Consider the following 5,480-nt stretch of genomic DNA (forward strand, 5'->3'; position numbering starts at 1 on the left):
AAATTATTTTATAGTTTTTAGTTTGATGTGCTTGAAAAGCGTGTTTTTTAGTTTTTTTAAACTATATTTTATTTAAATCATACCCACATAAAATTATGAGAAACGGACGAACATGCTTTGTAAACAATGTCTAAGTATGTTTTCATTCGATATATGTATTAACTAGCAGCCCCTCGTCTCCGACCGTGGTACGTATACAGGCCCATATAAATCAGGGACCATGAACATATTCAAGGAATTTTTGTAACCGGTCCGAGGAGCCTACCACCACCTTTTACTAAACAGTCTAATTGCAGAGACGTGATCTCTGCACCTTAACTCACTTAAGAGATGAGCTAAAATGACTATAAAAGACTTAAGAATAAAAGCTTCACTCATTGGATTAGAAATTTATTAAATTACGAAACTACAGTGAATGATTTTAGGAACATGTATGAATGAAACAATAATGCTCTTTTTTTCTCAATTTGCCAGTCAGGTAACTTTATCTCTTTATAATATTACGTTAACTAGATGGAACTTAAAGCGACAAAAAGCGAAACATTAAATATGAGTACAATAAAAAAAAAATCATGAATAAAACCCTTCATATGATGTATTAATATTGGAATGCGCATCTATTCTGGAATACTATTTTAAAACAGATTGGAAAAAATCCTACTTTAGGAGCCATATTACTAGAAAGGCAAAAGATGCAATATCTTTGAATATTCGAAAATGTTGAACGTCGAAAACCGTGTGACTTCTGATAATTATAAAACCAATTTTTCTGAAACGCCACAACGTCCTCTACCCACATTCACTATGTTATCCATTCATTACTCCACACACTGTATATTTTCGACTTTAACCACTGTGTACAGAAATTTAAAAAGATCATTACTTTAATAAGTTCACAATGATATAAAATATTTTAAAACTTTGTGTATATTTAACTCTCAATTTCCAAGTGCAAAGCTTAAAAGATTAAATAGTCGTTATCTATATTCGTAACTCATATTCTTATACAAAAATTTATCGAAATGCTATCCTGTAGTCTATTTTAAGTAAATTTTCGTCTATTAGAGTCAACAGTTCTACGTCAACATATCGGTCAGACAAACAAAGCGTAGTTTATTGGATTTTCCAGTTAGGCATGATAATATTTGCATTTGATACATATTTGATATACAGATTAATGTAATTGAAAATCTAACTGTAACTGATTTATGGTTTAAAGGTTATTGCATGATATGTTAGTTTAACAACCCTTCTAGTCAGTTATAGACATAAAGTCGTTAAAGGTTGATTCGATGTCTCGAATGTGCTTTGAATTTGATTATTTGATCATAGAATTTTTCAACAGCAAATGTAAGATAAAGTATATTGATGAAAGTGAATTCATCATCATCAACCCATATATGTTCCCACTGCTGGGACACAGGCTTCCTTTGAGGGTTTAGGCCATAATCTACCACGCTGGTCAAGTGCGGGTTGGCAGATGTCACATGTCGAATTTTTGATTCTCAGACACATCGGTTTCCTCACGATGTTTTCCTTCACCGTTGCGAGCATGGTGATGTTATCCACTTGCGAAGATAAAATGAAAAAACAAAAATTTATTTCCCTTCCCTTTACCTTCGTTGTGCATTTTCTTTCTTGTTTTAGTATCCAATGGTTGTACGTTGTAGCTATTTAAATTTTGTTTTATTGTCTATTTCATCAACTCCAACAACAGTGAACATTTATAAAACAAGCCCTTAAATTTCGTAGAACGTCAATAGCGTAATAAAAAGCACTACCCAAAAGTCTTAAAATAAAGCAGCGACAGCTTGTTTTAGGAAGATAACATAAAATTCCTCAACGTTCAAGCGGTTAGTCGCTTTAAAAGTCCTCTGTCCCAACCCTTTGCGGAGTAAAACATCAAAAATTTACGGCACGAAGTTTGACTGCAAAATTTTTATAGTGCGGGTTACCTTGAGTCAGACAGACGAAGGGCGCCATAAAGAGGGTCGGGGAGGCCACTAGTTGTAATTAATTCCTAGTTTAATTTGTTAATTTCGTCCACAGGGAAAGCTGCCTTAAGCTTGTGAGATACATATCGACTTGAAGAATTGTTTACCTCGCACTTCGTAGATACATAATTATAAGTAAATCAATAGCAGTATCATAATTGTATACTAGCTGCGCCCCGCGGTTTCACCCGCGTAAGTCCGTATTCCGTAGGAATATCGGGATAAAAACTTGCCTATATGTTATTCCAGTTGTCCAGCTGTCTACGTAGTAAATTTTTGCGTGCAAGAAAGCAACAAATACACACACATCATTTCAAACTTTCGCATTTATAATATTAGTTATTGTATAGTAATCGAAGATAAGACGTGTCTATCTATATTAGATACCAGGTCTCTTGTGTAAATATAGTTACTGTAATATTTGCTACATATTACTATTATTATATCCGAAAGGTTATAAGGATGGATTTGATGAATTCGTATCATTTATTCTTTCTCGTTTAAAATACCGTGCGCACTTCATGGCATACTGATTAATTAATTATATATATAACTGAACGATCTGTTTACCTACACTTATATACGAGTAAAGACTATACTGAACTGAACCATTGTGTGAACTATTAGGCTTTTGAGTTGACTATTTTACGATAGCTTTTACGTGCCTATGTAACACGTTTAGTTTATAATGTTGTAATATATAAAATTATGTCTTCTATACTGACTTTGTACTAGGTATATCTAGAAAATTATTATATTGTGGATATAAGGAGTTCTTTAATTATTCTTAAATAATAAAAGCCCGGATGTAAATATTCACTTCTACCGAGTATCCGTAAGAAAAGTTTTGAAGCATATTACACATTACTGTATAAATATTTTAACTAATTCATTATTCTCCAGAACAATGTGTAAATACAGTACTGAAATATAAAGTTTATCTCTAAGCTGTGTTTGCTACAGTCGAGTTAAACAATGGTTTTTGGGAAATTAAATTCTATTTCATATCACTTACTGCTTTAATTAATTAATAGAACCTTTTGAAAGTTTTTGAAGTCCCACCCCATACCACGAGTATAAATACGACAGGACGTTTCTGTCTGTTTGTTGGTACGGAATTTAATTAAACTGCTTTTGTTGGTATTCACTATTCAGATTATTCACAGGAATAACGTAACGACTTCTTTCCGGTCTAATACCACGTTAGTGAAACTGGGGGCGTTATACGACAAACACCCATAGTAGTATTTTTTTAAGTCATTAATACATCATTTTCACTTGTCTCACATGGCTAGTGTTAATCTTATGCTATTTAATATTTACTTGGATAATTAATGTTATATAAGAACTCTTTTTAACCGTTTCGGTATCTATTTATTCTAACTAGTTAGTGAAGTCCCGTGTCCCCTAGTGGGGTATGGGGCAGATGATGTACATCCGTTTCACTGATCGATTTTCTTTAGGGACAAGTAGGTGATCAGCCTTCTGTGTCCTGCCAGACCGAGACATTTTTTTTTTTTGTGCGTCCCCACTGGGAATTGAACCCAGGACCTCGGTTCTACGCTCACGCGTTAACCACTGTACCAAGGAGGCGGTCATTCTAACTAGTTACTGACGAATAAATCTTTCGTTTTCTAAACATGAAGTGCATAATAAATCTTTACGGTGAGCGTGAAAAGTTGGGACAGGAGTAATTTTTTTTAAATAAAAAATGCATTAAATAAATTCGATTTTATTGATTATTGATTTAACTATCAATTAGATAAAGCGTTTGGAACGGATGGAGGAGCCATACGTTATCATAAAAGAATCGCTTTTAATTTTTACACGTGATTACAAAGCTATAGTAATTCATTCATGCAAATTGTAGCAGGCGCTGACGTGTAAAGTCAAATTGCGGGAAACAGTAAGAAAGTTCGAATCGGCTAGAAGTTTCGTATGGCACTGGAGCGTAATTACGTGCGCAGTACGTAGTTGATAATTAATTAAATAATACTACAGGTTTCGTATAGCGTGGCTGCCTGTAGTTACTTCTAGTAATCAACGACGTATCAAAAGAATAGGGGGGTAATCCTACTAATCCTACCAATATTATAAACGCGAAAGTTTGTAAGGATGTGTGTGTGTTTGTAGTTCTTTCACGCAAAAACTACTGAACCGATTGCAATGAAACTTGGTACGTAGACAGCTGGACAACTGGAATAATATATAGGCAACTTTTTATCCCGACATTTCTACGGGATATGGACTTACGCAGGTGAAACCGCGGGGTGCAGCTAGTATAATGTATTTTAAAACAGCTCCGGCTGTTAATAAGGCACTCTTACATTATCACGCAGAAAAAAGATACATCTCGGTCACCTACACGAGTCGAACAATTACCACACCATGAGGATTAGGGATCCTCATGTAACCATCATGGAGAGTGTATAGCCTATTTATAAATTTAAAAACATCTTAGGTTTCTAAGTATGTTTTTTGCACATATAAATTTAATACATACGTCGGTCATTTATTACAATTGTTTTGTTTTTCCTTAAACATGTTAAATTCCTCAGTATCAGAATGGTTATTAGACACACATATAAGTATAAAAGTCCTGTGTCCCTTTGTGGGGTATGGGGCAAATGGTATGATCTATTTCTTTGGACAAATAGGTGATCAGCCTTTTGTGACCTGTCAGACCACATTTCTTTGCTTTGTGAGTCCCCACTGGGAATCGAATAACACCCTTCGTTTCTACGTTCGTGTGTATTCACTGTACCAAGGAGGCAATCATATATAGGTATATGTCACCGAAAAATTTTAAAAACCGTTATATCTAGAGATAGATACGAGTAAATTTTTTCACGTATCGAACTCTCGAGGATAGAATCAATTCACTACTGAATTGATTGCATTATAAAAATTAAAATTAAGATATTTTCAATACAAATTATTAGAAACTAATTATGTTTAATATCGTGATATCATAATGAAGAACGGCGCGTCAAAGTTGGCAATTTAATTTATTTCAGTCATTGCAAAGTTATCGACATCAAAGGTTCTCTTTAAATTTTCATTTTGTCAGTTCAAGTGAAAATTGAAGGGCTAAGGTATAATAAAAGATAGAAGTCTCCTCAGATCACTTGTTAAAAAGTTTCGCTAGTTCAAAATTCAGTCTAATTTATAAAATTAAGAATGTTAATTTGAAAAAGTGTTAGAAATAAATTGTTTTATATAAACATAGATATGTAGATAAACGCATATCTCTGTTCATTGATAACTAAATAAATGATTTCTGAAGGATATCAAAATATCAAATGTGTCATATAATTGAGTACTTTGAATTCAGTTGTAGATTGATTTTAATATACCAAAACAGATTTATTTATTGCTAATCATAGAAACAGTTTCTATAATTCTATTAATCATATTCGGTCATCATTTACTCGAACTATTTAACACTATATTGTCATTTATATTCATATATATCTTTTCTAAAAT

The sequence above is a fragment of the Zerene cesonia genome, chromosome 2 (assembly GCF_012273895.1).
Source record: "Zerene cesonia ecotype Mississippi chromosome 2, Zerene_cesonia_1.1, whole genome shotgun sequence".
In the NCBI taxonomy this organism is placed as follows: Eukaryota; Metazoa; Arthropoda; class Insecta; order Lepidoptera; family Pieridae; genus Zerene; species Zerene cesonia.